Source organism: Macrobrachium rosenbergii, chromosome 30 (assembly GCF_040412425.1).
Source record: "Macrobrachium rosenbergii isolate ZJJX-2024 chromosome 30, ASM4041242v1, whole genome shotgun sequence".
NCBI classification, from domain to species: domain Eukaryota; kingdom Metazoa; phylum Arthropoda; class Malacostraca; order Decapoda; family Palaemonidae; genus Macrobrachium; species Macrobrachium rosenbergii.
This window is the reverse complement of record NC_089770.1, coordinates 19,387,081-19,404,580: the sequence shown is the minus strand read 5'-3', so window position 1 is coordinate 19,404,580 and position 17,500 is coordinate 19,387,081.

Genomic DNA, 17,500 nt, shown 5'->3' with positions numbered 1-17,500 from the left:
AACACAGCTTCTTATGAATATATATCATATATATATATATATATATATATATATATATATATATATATATATATATATATATATATATATATATATATATATATATATATAATATATATATATATATATTATATGTATATGTATATGTATGTATGTATGTGTATATATACATGTATATATACATATATATCATTATATGTATATATATATATATGTGTGTGGGTGTATGTGGTAGTATGTCTGTATGTATGTATGTGTGTGTATATGTATGTCGACACACATGTATAATCTATACCCTCGGGATACCAACATAAAATATACTCACTACTTTTGCAGATACTTTCTTTCATAGCTGTAAAAAAAATATGTAAACCTTACTTTAAAATTCCTTGGAAATCTGGAGTAGGTAGTACAGTTTACGCTAACATTTTCTTTTCACAAAAATATTTTAGGGAAACTGGACGTACACATTTAGCGACTTTCTTATGAAATGTTATACAAACATGCATATGTAATGTATATATATATATATATATATATATATATATATATATATATATATATATATATATATATATATATATATATATATATATATATATATATATATATATATATAGATCAGCCTGCCCTATGAGCCTTCAGAGGCCCAGGAAGACTTTAACTATATATATATATATATATATATATATATATATATATATATATATATATATATATATATTTATATATATATATATATATAAACACAGTAATTTCTGTAAGAGTAAAAATTTACAAAATTCATCAAAATTAACTAAGTAAAAGTATGTTGTGGCATTTTATTTACTTCACATCTTTCTTTCCTTCGTTCTTTGTGTAATTGTTCATCATTCATTCTTATACTTGTATTTTAAGTAAATTTGTATTTTGTTTAACAGATATCTTCTTAAATCTATGCAGTCATTTTGTCTGTAGGTCATTGTATTTTCCTTCATTGTTAGCATGACTCCAGTCTTCCTTGTAATACTATTATGCTCACTGTACATACATGCATACATACATACATACATACATACATACACAAATATATATATATATATATCTACTATTTATGTATACAAATATATGTATTTATATCCACATTATATATATATATCTATCTATTTATCTATACTATATATATATACTATATGTGTGTATTGTGTTTATGTGTGTGTGTGTGTGTGTTTTATAAATGTTTTGTGTGTTTATGTTTGTGCATACTGTATATCTATTTATCTATCTATATATGTATACAGAAAAGTCTATATGTATGTATGTATGTATATATATGTATGTCTGTATCTATGTATGTACATATATAATATTTTTTCCCATACACTTCAACATCAACAACGCCAATAGCAACTCGACAACCCAGGACCCAGTATTCTCTGCGCATGTCACTGATTGTAGCAAACGTTTACCATCAGCCGGATGAGACGTTCCTCTCCGATCGGCCGATAAACGTCACGTTAGACGGCCGTCGTTAATCCCGCTTGGTTAATCAGGGAAATCGCCCTGACGAGATTATGATCGACAATTGCCTGTGAAATTCATGCCAATTAGCCTCAGGGATCAATTAGGCCAAATCTCTCTCTCTCTCTCTCTCTCTCTCTCTCTCTCTCTCTCTCTCTCTCTCTCTCTCTCTCTCTCACGCGTACGGACGGACTCACGTACGCGAACATTAAGGTGGATTTTGGAATTTTTAGAACAGGGAGATAGTTGGTCTCATATTGCAATATTCTCTCTCTCTCTCTCTCTCTCTCTCTCTCTCTCTCTCTCTCTCTCTCTCTCTCTCTTTGAGTTTTAATTTTCTGTAGAGTAGAAGATGAAAACTTGATTCAGTTATATAAACTTATTGCTCTCTCTCTCTCTCTCTCTCTCTCTCTCGAACTTGAAATCTCTTTCTAGAGCAGAAGATGAAAAGTTGCTTCGATTCGAAATATAATAACTACAATAAATTTCTCTCTCTCTCTCTCTCTCTCTCTCTCTCTCTCTCTCTCTCTCTCTCTCTCTCTCTCTCTCTCTCTCTCTCTCTCTCTGGGGCAAGAGTGCGATCTTTTGTAGGGAATGACGGGGGAAGGAGACCGCGTTTTCTCAGGCACTGAGGAAGAGACCCTCACTAATTGTGGATAATCTTTTCCTAAGTCTTTATGTTTTATTGAAATGTTTTTTTCCATTTTTTCCTATTTGGATATCTTATTTGTTTGCATGTTGTAAGGTAGTAGTTCATTTTTAGTTTTCGAAAGAAAAAAGGGGATTGTACCTGTTTTTGTCCGTCGGTCACGCACTTTTTCTGTCCGCAGTTTTCTGTTTATTTAAATGTTTTCTTTTCCATTTTTTTCCCTATTTTTCTGTCTTACTTTTTCTGTCCGCACTTTTTCTGTAGCATTCATTTTTTCTGTCCTCACTCTTTTTTGTGTCCGCACTTTTTCTGTCCTCACTTTTTCTGTCCTCACTTTTTCTGTCCTCACTTTTTCAGTCCGCACTTTTTCTCTCCGCACTTTTCCTGCCCGCACTTTTTCTGTCCTCATTTTTTTTCTGTCCGCACTTTTTCTGTCCTCACTCTTTTCTGTCCTCACTCTTTTGTGTCCGCACTTTTTTCTGTCCTCACTTTTTTCTGTCCGCACTTTTTTCTGTCCGCACTTTTTTCTGTCCGCACTTTTTTCTGTCCTCACTTTTTTCTGTCCTCACTCTTTTCTGTCCTCACTCTTTTGTGTCCGCACTTTTTTCTGTCCTCACTTTTTTCTGTCCTCACCCTTTTCTGTCCTCACTCTTTTGTGTCTGCACTTTTTTCTGTCCTCACTTTTTTCTGTCCGCACTTTTTTCTGTCCTCACTCTTTTCTGTCCTCACTCTTTTGTGTCCGCACTTTTTTCTGTCCTCACTTTTTCTGTCCGCACTTTTTTCTGTCCTCACTTTTTCTGTCCGCACTTTTTTCTGTCCGCACTTTTTTCTGTCCTCACTCTTTTCTGTCCTCACTTTTTTCTGTCCTCACTCTTTTCTGTCCGCACTTTTTTCTGTCCTCACTCTTTTCTGTCCGGACTTTTTTCTGTCCTCACTCTTTTCTGTCCGGAATTTTTTCTGTCCTCACTCTTTTCTGTCCGGACTTTTTTCTGTCCTCACTCTTTTCTGTCCTCACTCTTTTGTGTCCGCACTTTTTTCTGTCCTCACTTTTTTCTGTCCGCACTTTTTTCTGTCCTCACTCTTTTCTGTCCGCACTTTTTTCTGTCCGCACTTTTTTCTGGCCGCACTTTTTTCTGTCCGCACTTTTTTCTGTCCTCACTTTTTTCTGTCCGCAATTTTTTCTGTCCGCACTTTTTTCTGTCCTCACTCTTTTCTGTCCGCCCTCACATCTTAAAAACTACCGAGGCTAGAGGGCTGCAAATTCGTATGTTGATCACCCACCGTCATACCAAATTGCAGCCCTATAGCCTCAGTAGTTTTTATTTTATTTAAGGTTAAAGTTGACCATAATCTTGATTCTGGCAACGATATAGGGTATGCCACCACCGGGCCATGGTTAAATTTTCATGGGCCGCGGCTCATGCAGCATTATACCGAAACCACCGAAAGATAGATTCATTTTCGGTGATACGCTGTAGCGGCTGTACAGAAAACTCGATTACGCCGAAGAAACTTATTCGCATTTTTTACTTGTTATTCACTATGTCAGGAATTTTTCCAGTTTGTAGTAATTGTGGTTTTCTGTTTTCATTCGTTCTTTGTGACTCTCTGTTTTTCATATTTGTTGGAATATTTGTGACTATTTGGTACATTTATCTGCATTTGACTTTATATAGTTTTGGTCTATATGCATTTGTTGTAATCTACTTTTTTTTATTTTATCCAGTTTTTCATTATGTATTTATTGTAATTTACCTTTTTTATTTTATCCAATTTTTTCAGTATGTATTTATTGGAATTTGTCCTTTTTATCCATTTTTTTCATTATGTATTTATTGTAATTTGTCTTTTTTTTTATCCGATTTTTTCGTTATGCAATTATGGTAAGTTACCTTTTTTTATTTCATCCAATTTTTTCATTATGTATTTATTGTAATTAACCTTTTTATTTTTTCTTATTTTTTCAATTTCATTTTTATGATCCGACCCCCACAAAAAATTTTTCACGTCTTAACAATAATTATGACCACTCTCTCTCTGCTGGCTTCTCGTGGTTTGTTTATAAACCCATTGCCGCCTATAGCAGACTCCTCAGGTTTGTTGCAAGTTTTAATATTCTATTTTTTGGGCTGAAGAACATCTGTCATTGCTGAAACTTGCAACAGACCTTGGGAATCTGATGGGACCGGCATTATGCTGTTAATTGCATAGTGGATAAAGTCTTTACAGCAGAATTCTATAGATTTTTATCTTTTTTTACACTTTAATTACATTTGGCCAATTTGGAGTACGGCATATTAGTATGAACAAACCTGTGACAGATACCCAATGTTTATATGAGCAGCTTAACAGGTTGGCAGCTTGAAAAGATTTGGCTCTCGCCATGCTGGCCAAAAGGACATGTCTGTTGAAACTCATTTTCAGGTACAGTATTGTGTAATCACACACACAAACACGCACACACACAATTCGTGTCCAAATCTCAAATTTGACAATAACGGATTGGCAGTGTTTTAAAAACGTATGCATAGCCTCACTAATCTGTGTATTTTAAATGTATAGTGCTTACAGACATTATTATTATTATTATTATTATTATTATTTCGGAAGAAGACCCCTTTTCAGACACACTTCATTAAACAGAATTATTCGCAATGTGTTTTACTGACTGCTGTTTGTTACTGATAGGTTATTTAAATCTGTTTTAGTGCAATATCTTATAAAAATGGTATATATAAATCTACCCTGTCCTTTTTGCCTTTGCTCTTCTCTTCTTTTATTTTGTGGTGTATATCATCCTTACAAATAATAATAATAATAATAATAATAATAATAATAATAATAATAATAATAATAATAACTCTCTTCATTAAACAGAATGGTCGTCTGGATGCCGTTGAGTTTGTTATGCAGTTTCGTAGTCTCTCGAATGAGTTTCTTTGTAGCATCAGGTAAATTATATAAAAGCTGCCCAAAGTCCTTTTATTTCTTGACGTTTCGGCAGCACCTTCTACCATGTATCCAAAGGCAAATGATACAACTATGCCATATTTATACCCGTACGAGCGGGCTTACAGAAGAACAAAATTTCTGTAAGCTCGCTTGCGGGTATAAATGTGGCATCTCGGCTTCATTTGCCTTTTGGTAAATGGTGGAAAGTACTGTACCGTCGGAACATCGAGGATTGAATGAACTTTGGACAGCCGTCATATAATTTACCTGCTACTGCATAACAACTCATTCCAGAGACTGACCAACTGCAATACAAACTCAACGGCATCCAGACGGCCACTCTGTTTAATGAAGTGTATTATTATTATTATTATTATTATTATTATTATTATTATTATTATTTGTAATGATGATATACACCACAAAATAGAAGAAGAGAAAAGCAAGGGCAAGGAGGACAGGAGAAGATTTACAGTAAATATGCCATTTTTATATGATATTGTACTAAACAAGATTTATATACACATTATCAGTAACAAATAGTGGTCAGTGAAACATAGTAATAATTAACAAAATAGAGAAGCAAAATGCATTGATAAATAAGTGAAACCATATGAAAATAGAATGCAGATGAAGGCTTTTTAAACGTCTGGTCAGTAAAGAGAACTCGCAAACCAGAGGCAGTGGGCGGCCTTGGTAAGGGCGCTAGGCCCTTCCCGAAAATTTGGGACACTAGATATACGATCGCATCCAATAACCATATATAGGACCACAGAGGTATTCGTATCAGTTAAACAAAACATAATTTAAGGTAAGAGAAGTTAAATGTCCAAATTACTTAGAGGAAGGCACGTGTAAAAAGTTACCTTACTATATTACGCACACATACACAGACTCTCTCTCTCTCTCTCTCTCTCTCTCTCTCTCTCTCTCTCTCTCTCTCTCTCTCTCTCTCTATCTATCTATATATTATATATATAATATATTGCGCATCGACTCCTGAGGCAAGTACACCTTGCAGTACCTGCTAATCATCACCTTCTATGAAAGCCCTCAGGAATAAGAACGAGAGAAAGAAGAGATGGTGGCTGGCAGCATCCAACATGACAACGAGATGAGAAATACGTGGCCCCTCTGGGAGGCAGAGCAGGGCAATCTAATTTCTTGAAGTAGCCACAAAATAATCTCTGGAGAGACCTGGCTACATGTTGGAGTGGTTATTTTTCTCTCTCTCTCTCTCTCTCTCTCTCTCTCTCTCTCTCTCTCTCTCTCTCTCTCTCTCTCTCATACGCGCGCAAACACATGAGTACATACACATAAAAATACTCTGAGTAACTGGGAATCACGATGGGTCTACAAAGAATTTTTACGCTCTCTCTCTCTCTCTCTCTCTCTCTCTCTCTCTCTCTCTCTCTCTCTCTCTCTCTCTCTCTCTCAACACAGACTCAGAATTTCTAGGAGCCGTGAGATCTTTACAAAAAAGTTCAAGTTTTAATACACAAAGAATACACCTTCCCTGTATGATAGCAGGTTAATATGTATTTGAGACATTTTTTTTATCTCCTGCCCGACGACCCTGGAGTTGCAAAAATAAATATGAAATATAGAGGTCGTGTACTTTTGCCACTCCTTTCCCCCCTCCAAAAAAATAAAAATATCTGGAACTTCATCTGGATCTATCTAAAACTGTAGGGTCATCTAATTGCGGATCCATTTTCAAAAGCCTGGATACGTATCTGGATCTGGATCCATCGCAGACTTCAGGAACTCCACGTTTGGATCGCCCGTGGGGGCCAGTGCTGGCAGTGCACCTCATGCGGTGCACTGTAGACATTATTTATAAGGATCTTTTCAGCGTCACTTCGGCCCCTAGCTGCAACCCCTTTCATTCCTTTTACTGTACCTCCGTTCATAATCTTTCTTTCTTCTTACTTTCCACCCTCTCCTAACAATTGTTTCATAATGCAAATGCGAGGTTTTCAGCGCTGAACGACCTCATAGATCCCAGCGCTTGGCCTTTGCCCTGAATTCTGTATTCTATTCTGTTCCATATTTAGATCCTTTTAAGATGATCCACTTTTACTTAGTCCATGTCCCGCCCCGAAATTTGTATAATATCCGTCAAAATTGTTTTGAGATATCTTGTGACAATGACAGGCGAATAGACAAACAAATCTCAGTCCTATTTATTAATGGAGGTTGTTTTTCCTGCTGGAGTCAGAGAAAGAAAAAGCAAAAAAGATAATGTAACAGTAATTTAAAGATATTCATTTATTTTAGAGTGACTCATTGAATATTTTGATCATGGAAAAAGGAAATTGTTATTAAAAATGATTATAACAAGCGTACATATAGTTTAACAACTAAACGATTATAAGTAGTTACTCTTTTCGGAATATTTATGCAAGTAAAAAAATTCCCAAATGAAGGGCGACGGGGAAGGAATGTGAATGGCCTAATCTATAAAAGACCAAAATAAAAATAAAAAAATAGTGGAATTATATACCTAAAAAACCCAGTTGACCAGTCTCCTAAACGAGGGTAGACCATATGGATCTGGGGACACGAGAGCAAGTAGAGAATTCAGACGTGGACACTTTAGATTGGACGTGATTCAGAATATGCGGTAATCAGGAGGTGAATAGGAATGGCAGATCTATGTGCAGAATGAACATAAATGGAACAAGGACAGCGAAGGGGGCAAGAGCGCTGTTTAAAGATAAAAACTTAGTCTAATTGTAAGGAATTTTAGCTTTCGTTTGTAAATATATATTATTCATGTTGATAATGATGTGCGAATGCACAAGCAGACAGACTCACTAAATGATTTACAAACATGAAATTATTCATCATTTCCCATCTCTCATGCGCAATCGATGTTAATCCTCTTTGTCACTTAAAAAGATCGACATGTTCTTTCAAGTAACTGGGTTATATTTTGGGGTTTTATTCATGGACGAAAATATGTCTTATCAACTACTAAGAGAGAGCTCTCAGATATCTTTGAGGTGGGGATCTTCAAACCAAAGTTTATAGCAAAGTCAGTTTTCTTATGTACTAATGCAACACTGAAGCCACTAACTTCACAGAGCTTTGTCGCAGAGTAAGAATATTATTTTACCAATAATATTGTCAATTTCTACATTTAGATAAAATGCCAAAATACTTGTCCATGTGTCCCTCATTTTAGGGATGTAGTGTGTTCTGGGCCTCAGAACAAATCTGTTTTTATATGTAAATCGACCATGATGGTATGTACAGTATATACTGGCTTGAACCCGGCGCAGCCGCTGGTCTCTCCATCCTCTTATGTCTCCCCTACCTCCTGATCCCCACCCAGGGCCGAACAAACAGGTTTGCAGGAGGAGGGTGGATATGTCATGTCACCCCTGTCCTCCTGATCCCCTACCTACCCCACCCCCATCCGGGGCTGACAAACAGGTTTGCAGGAGGATGGTGGATGTGTCATGTCTTCCCTACCCTCCCGATTCCCTACCCACACCGCCCCCACCTGGGGCGGAGAAACAGGTTTGCAGGAGGAGGGTGGATGTGCCATGTCTCCCCTACCCTCCCGATCCCCTACCAGGGGCGGTCAAACAAGAAAGAAACACTCTTATATTATTATTATAGAATATATATATATATATATATATATATATATATATATATATATATATATATATATATATATATATATATTGTGATGAACAAAATAATTGCAACACCAGCCTGAGGACCTGGGTTTGATTCTTGGGAGAAGCAGAGCGCTTTAGGCAAACACTGAAATTTCATTACACTTCTGTTGATCTAAGCAGTGAATTGGGTATATATACTGTATATGTGTGTGTGTTTGTGCAGGCTTTTGTTCGTAAATAACCACAAAATACCATAATAAAAAATTAAACAGAGGATATGGCCGTAACCAGTGTCGTCTTTTATTATATTTTCATCACAGTAGCCTACATCTAAACGTGAAAAAAAAAAATCAGAAAAGCCTCTGTCAGCAGCGAGGAGCAGGCAGACATGTTTTGAAAGAGGATGTTCCAAGCATAGATTTTATATTAGCAGTACAGTTTTGCATGCTGTTTAAGATAATTAGATTTTTTATTTATTTTTTTTAGATTTAACCAGACTATACCATCCTTCACGTAGTACTTACTAGATATGCAGTTAATTCTAACATTCATCCCTTTATTTTTGTGAGGTATCAGACCACAAAGTACCCTTATGGGGTTAGTATCAGTCAACCTTAAGCGGTACACTGTAAGTATTACTTAAGGTTCTTTGCAGCATCCCTCCGGCCCCTAGCTGCAACCCCTCTCATTCCTTTTACTGTACCACCATTCATATTTTATTTTTTGCATCTTGCTGCCCACCCTCTCCCAACAATTATTTTCACAATATTTTCGGCGCTGAATGACCTTGTAGGCCCCAGCGCATGGTCTTTGGAATAAAATTTTATTCTCCATTCCATACCACGTAGTTTTATAGATCATATCACAATTCATGGCCAAACTGTCGAATATCTTCGTCATCCTTCTGCAGAATCGTTGGAATTTCTGAAATTCAAACTTGGTGTAAATGCGCTTTCGTAAAGCAGGTTTCGAATCTTATTTCATAGAGTGTTTATTAGCCTTGTTTGTTTTATTTTCTCATTTGTCTTAGATATCTTACGTGTTGTTATGCATCTTATTGTTTTTTGTGGTTATTTGTCTCTCATAATTTATACTCTGCTCAGTTTCCTTGTCCGTACTAAGCTGGTTCTCTCGTTGAGACCCCAGGGATTGTAGTATACTCCTATTCCACCTAAGGTTGCAACGTGACTTGTCAAATAATTATTAGCATTTACTAATTAATAATAGTAATTATTTTGCAATTCCTATTATTATTTAAAATTACTACTATTATTAGTAATAAAAAATAACAAGCGTATCGTTTTGTTTTGAAGTAGGTTTACAAACACCTTAAAATTCTAAATTTTACTTATTTCTTTTGAGACAAGTGGATAAAATTGATAAACTCCTTGGCTTATATTCATATTCATATCAAAACTTTGTATTGTAAGACAGTAATGATCATATCTCTGCAGACGTTATTAGAGTAGACCTTTTTTTAGCGCCTGTCCAGCTGACAGCAAGATTTATCTTGTGCATATATTGGGATTTTGTTAGACAGTTCTCTTTTCATTGCATTACAGCTCTTAAATACCACATTAATATCTTTAAAGTTATTACAATATGACAGTAAGTTAGATTTTTGTGTTGATTATTTCTGCGAGGCTATTACCATAATGTCTTTTTTTATGTTCTCGTTGTGTTGTGTAATAGAATATCAGGAAATTTTAATTCCTTGCTTATATTCCTAATGCCATCTATTTCATCATCAGTATGTTCACACCTACATACTCTTAATGTTCTTTAAAAATACTGATTTCCTCATGTTTTTTTATGTGGCCCGAATAGAAATGAACATATGCGGAACTTTTGGTGGGTTTTATGTTTACGACTAAATTTAAGCTCGCTAATATTATTGTGAATACGTCAGTCCAAAAGAGAAGGCTAAAGTCATTGTCTGTCTCTGTAGTGAATTTTATCGATGTCACCAATTCATTTAATCTATCAAAGAATATGTTTATATTTTCGTTACCAGACTAAATGCAAATTACATCGTCATTGTATCTAAACCATTTCATATTTTGTGGAGTAATATTGCCAAATATTCTGCTCTCTCAAAATATTCCATGGGCAAGTTAAATAGCACAGGCGATTGGGTATATCCTGTGACCACACCAGACTTGTGAGAGTTATTTCTCGTTGCATTCAAATTTGCAATCTTTTATGCAAGTTGAATCAATTCTAATAATGTATTCTTAGGGAATGGTATATCCAGCTGTCTGCTGTCTAGGCTTTCAGATAGAAATTCTAGCAAATCATGAGTGGAGTCAGTGTTAAATCTGGTGATTATGTAATTCATTATTTAAAGTCTCCATTACTCCTTATGTTATGGTCTGAAATGGTACCCACCGGTAGATTTTATCAAATGCGTTTTTATGGAGCCTGTACATGTAAGGTAAACATTTTTTTAAATAACACGAAACTGGATAATCAAAAGCTTATTTCCCTTTATTAATTCTTTCTTAATTTATCGAAATTGTTATTCCCAATGTCAGTTGGCATTTTTATTTAACTCCGTTTATGTATTTTCATTGCTCAAAAGGTTGTTTATTTTTTTATATAATCACTCTGATTTAGGATTACTAATGTGCTAGAATCCTCAGTTTTCGTATGTATTCTTATCACCTATTAATTCATTTGTGGCCTGACACGAGAAGAGTAGTATCTGGAGTGAGACGAAAGTGGCCTTAGATATAATTAAAAGAAATGAGTTTATTGAAAAGACAGTAAGAGAACCATATGAATTGAAAATGGTCAGGGCTGATATACAGAGATGGAAGGAGTAGATGAGGAGTTAGTAAATTGTATCCCGTGGTGATTTAATAGAGTCAGCAGGAAGTGTTTGTGATTGTAGGTTAGTAAGCTTTCGGATGAGATGATAAGCTCAATGAAATTCAAGAGAGATTTTGGTTGCTGATGATAAAGAAGATTATTTACAGGTAAACAAGAGTGTGGAGAGCATAATGAAGACTAAAGCATGAAAGAAAAGGAGGGCAGGTAACAAACTAGAAGGGTGAAGGCAAACAAGAACTTGAGGGAGAATAAACTGCTCGGGGAAAAAATAAATGCAGAGAGAAAGAGGTTGATGGGTGAATGAATCTCAGCACAAGATGCAGATGGAGAGATGCACTCTGAAGTGAATAAAGTGAATGAATTTTTGGGTCGATGGAGTGAGTATCATGAAGGTTAGTTGAATGTGGAGGGTAGTAGGAGAGGGGCATAGCTGAAAGATATTTAAATGGAGAATAGTAGAGTGAAAATGATTGTGGATGTGATTCATTGTTTAGTGAGGGCAATGAAGAGACCAAAGAATAGAAAGGAATCAAGAGTTGATTGGATGCTGCTGGGCATTAGTGAAAGTGTATTTGATTGGTTGCCCAGGGCATGTAAAGACTGTCTAGGTGAGGGGAAGGTTCCTTTGTTGATGCCAAGGCAAAGGTAGCAGCGGCGATTTAAGAATTAGAGAGGCATAACATTACATAGTATGCCGGGGAAGGTGTATGATAGTATTTTGTTTGAGAAAATAAAATAGGAACAGAAATAAAAACATTGGAGAGAAAGTGATATTAAACCTTGAAGCGATAAAAATAAAGCGGGTTTACAAAGATGATATATAAGTAAATAAAAAATACTGTTAAAATATCAGTAATAAAGATAAAAACGGGTAAGATAAAATGAATGCTAAAGAACAAGAAAAAGTTGAAGAAAAAATTGAAATGACAGAATCGAATGGAAAAAAAATAAAGATAGGAAAAATAAAGCTTTGAAACAATAGAAATCAGGTAATACAGAAAGGAAAGTTCTCTTTGCGCACACCTACGATCGCTTAACCAAAAAAAGAAAAATAAAAAAAATAAAATGGAAAATAGCAATGAAAGATTTAAAAAAGGTATGGAAAGTCCGCTTTTGTTTTAAATCGTAGTTCATTTAAATACGAATATTTGTGAATGTGAAATACCTATATATGTATATCCATAAATAAACACGTGCTGGTATTGTTTTATTGGTTGCAATCTGAGCCTTTACCAACGCCTGGCAAATAGAATGCAACCATTATTCTCTGTGATTTAGCATATTATATTTCAGCTTACGTTTAGTGAGAAATAGAATCAGAACTGTGTGATACGGATGCACGTATGTTAAATGAATTCGGATATATAATAAAAGCATGCAATAAACTTAAGTCATGTAAATAAAATTAATATTTTTATTGTACGCCTTGAGACAGTCGTTTAGGAGATGATTTGGTTAAAAATATTATCTTTGTATTACTAAGAGAACGAGATAGGCATGTCTGAAAATCAAGTTTGGTCATCAAGAAGTGTGTCTTAAAAACTGGGGGGTGGGGGGGGGCGGCAAGCGATTCAGTGAACACTGAGAATTGAGGGAATGCCATGCTGTAACAGAATAGTATTAGGAGGATTCTCTCTCTCTCTCTCTCTCTCTCTCTCTCTCTCTCTCTCTCTCTCTCTCTCTCTCTCTCTCTCTCTCTCTCTCTCTCTCTCTCTCTCTCTCTCTCTCTCCATGATACTCACCTTCTAGAGCGCCCGGTTCGATTCCCAAATGAGGCAGTTTGCGCTGAATGACCTTATGGGTTCCAGTGCTTGGGTTTTATGCTTAAAATTAATATTCCATTGCATTGCATTCCAAACGAGCTAGAGTGATAGAGGAACGTTACCTTAAAAAATAAAAAAAAATCGTACATTTGAGGATGGTAGCATCATCTAAGTACTTGATAGAAAAGCTAACTGTGGTGGGTCGCAGCTGTGGTGGGAAAAGTCGTAGGGCCAGCAGCCACATTCCAAAATACTTCTTGAAAATCGGAGGGTATTTTTAGTATTAGCTCTCAGGAAATGTTTATTTTAGTTTCCAAGAGAACTTATTTTTCGTCTTGATGATAAAAAGTGAGATAACACCAGAAACGGAACTGTTAGGCCTTTATTTAACGGATAATATGGTTGTAGGTATATAACATCGTGTTTTTTTTATTAATCTACTTATTTATTAATTTTAAGACAAAAAATGGTGTCATTAATTGAAAAAGTATGAACTTTTTTTTTTTAACAAGTGTTTTTTTTTTTACGTTAGATTTAACTTATACGATTGTTACTTATATGTTTGAAAGGGAGAAACATTACAAGAAATTGACTTGCTAAAACTGCTTTGAAAAGTATTTCAATTCTTGTACTGAAGGAGCGACTGTCTTTATGAATATGCTTTTATATGAGAGAGAGAGAGAGAGAGAGAGAGAGAGAGAGAGAGAGAGAGAGAGAAAAGCAGCATCACCCTCCCTCCACAGATTCAATCAATAACATTCGCCTCTGATCACATTTTTGATGCAGTGTTGCCATCTATCGGGCATTGAGTATCCTCTCTCTCTCTCTCTCTCTCTCTCTCTCTCTCTCTCTCTCTCTCTGAAGGCTATTGTCATGAAAGAAATTATTATTCGCGATTTTATCACCGCGATGAGATTGAGGTAAGTTACCTTTGGAAAGCGTGGAAGTGAACTCATAATGCACCATTTTTTTTAATACCGGAAATTTTTACTTTTAATATTATTTTGAGTCTTGGTCTTATACATACATACATACATACATACATACATACATACATACATACATACATACATATATAAATTATTCTGGATCTTGTTCATATATATATTATATATATATATATATATATATATATATATATATATATATATATATATATATATATATATATATATATATATATATATATATATATATGTCACTTTATTCCATCTGTTCACTTATGCAGCCTTCTTGTCATACCTGCATTTTATCTCCGTATTTTCTCAACCTTTCAACCAGTCTTGCTACGCGTATACTCCATAAGCTGTTGAGAATTCGTTGACAGTTAGCCTTTCTTTCATTCGCGTTTAGTATCCATACTTCACTGCCATGAAGGGACATTGGCTCTTCAGTTACTGCACACACTTTATTTTTGTTTCCGTAGAATCTTCTCTTCCTTTCCAAACATTTTGCGTGAATCTTCCTACACTTTGTTTCACCTATGATGTGACTTTTTTTTTTTTACGATTTTTCGTAATCAGTTAGGTTCAGTCCCAAATATTTTTATGAATCAATCTGTTCCATTCTCTTACCTTTTATGCTGTAGTCTGTCTGTGTTTTTTATCTCTTCATTTAAATATTTGTAGTCATATAATCGAAGCTTTTATATTATATATATAATATATATAGGGGCTCTACATATATATACATATATATATGCATATGTATATGTATAATATAAATTTATTTATACATTGTATACGTAATCTATATTATATATACACTCCAGCTAAACATATTGAAAGGAAGACGGAGAAAAAACACACCTCACAGGGCTTCTTTTTTTTTTATTTTATTACTGACGTTTCTAAATTTTTACAGAATTACATCTACATGGGTGCATAGAAAATAGATGAAGACACTTATAAGTAGTCTTAAAATCACACAAAAAAACATATCAAAGAGCAAGCATAAAAAATGAATTAAAGCACAACTGACTTAGCGATGAGAAAGCAAAGTGAACTTGAAGAAGTCTGAGCCTTTATAAGTGGCACAAGCTGTTTTATAAGTAATGACTCCTGGATGGGTAAATCTTCAGTATTGGCAGTATGGCTGATTATGCTACAATCTGTTCTTAATATAGATTTTTTGTGCATTGTTTAGGATGATTTCGGATACTGGAGTGGTGTGGGTTCGAAATTCTGCTCCCTTTTACGAAAATTGACTCCCCGACGTGAATTAGTGCGCACCTTAAGAAGACTGCTGAGATGGCTCCCACGAAAATGAAATACATTTAGGGCAAGAATATTTGTAGATGACACCAGAGGACATAATTATAGGGACACAGCTGATCCTTTATCTTAAACAAAGAGCCAATAGTAAGAGGATGAGGATTATGTCGAAATAATTTGGCTTCAGCAATTGGGAAACGTTCATGAATAATTCGAGTAAATCTTTTTTGAAAAGTTTGGTCATTGATGTATGGGATGCTTGCATAAATTTAATTTTATTTGCACCGCTAGAACTTTAGGTCTTCTAGAAAATTGTTTATTTAGTAAGTGATATAACATTTTATATACTATATAGTCTGCGTGGAAATCAGTTACCTTTAAAGATTTTAACTAGAGATTTTAACTAGAAATAAAATTTCATTGTGAAAGGCATTCCGTTTAGATGAGAGGACCAGTGCTCTATTATTAAGAAGGTAAAAATGGAATGAATTTTAAAATTAAAATAACAACTGCTATAGAAATTAAATTGAGTCCTGTATATATATATATATATATATATATATATATATATATAGTCCTGTATATATATATATATATTTATATATATATATATACAGTATGTATATATATTTATATATTATTTATCATATATATATACATATATAGACACCCACATACTCCCCTGGTAGGCTGTGAGAAACATGAGGTTCCGCCAGGCCAGTCACGTTCAGCTGTAGTGGTATCGCCTGGGGAGTTTTACCGTCAGCTCCAAAAGAACAGACTATAACATTCGTATATTTATCCTCTTGGCTTCTGCTGACCCACATTACCATACATTTACTAACAAGAAATTCTTTCAAAATCCTTTACCAGTTGCTGTAGTTTCTCCATACGTCTCTGGTTCATGTCACACTTTCTAAAATTTTCCAATCCATATGTTACAAGCCACCTCTTTATTGCCTTATCGTCAGTTCTTTCGTAAGCATTCTCTAGGTCCAAGTACAACACAAATGCTGTTTCCCATTACTGTCAAATTTCTTTTTACTGTTTCTTGACAAAATCTGGATTCACACCGTGTCTAACAATCCCTCTGTTATCTGTTTGACTTTCTCTAATATTCCCTTTCTTGAAACTCCAAACTGCCCATGCGACCTAAGTGGTAATTTCTTCAAATTTACACGAACCCATTACATTATCCTATGATTTGACGTCAAGTGTATTATAAAATGTAATTTCAATCTAGTGTTTACAAGTGTGAATAAAATGTAATCTCAATCTGATGGGTTACAAGTGAAAATAAAATGTAATCTCAATTTATTGGTTACAGGTGTAAATCAAATGTAATTTTAATTTAACGAGTACACGTGTAAGTGAAATGTAATTTCAATATAATGGTTACAAGTGTGAACAAAATGTAATCTTAATCTGATGGGTTACAAGTGAAAATAAAATGTAATTTCAATTTATTGGTTACAGGTGTAAATCAAATGTAATTTTAATCTAATGAGTACACGTGTAAATGAGATGTAATCTCAATTTAATGATGACAAGTGTGAGTAAAATGTAATTTCAATATAATCGTTCCTCGAAGTGAAACCTCTCCGATATCTTTGAGAACTCCAGATCTTTTTATAACAGAATAAACAAACAAGATTGGAATCTGATTTGACCTTGAGGGACCTGGGATATCGGATTTGCTAATCATCTTACATTGTATTGAAGAAAACAGCAGTTGCATCTTTCGCTCGACAATAGAGAAATAGAAAAGAGCAAAACCTTTCTCTAGGGCATTCAGAACCCATTGGAAGATCAACAACGGCTTATTTGATGCTGGGATCTCAGTGGTTTTGATACATAAAAAAGGAGTGTGTGTATATATATATATATATATATATATATATATATATATATATATATATATATATATATGTATATATATATATATATATATATATA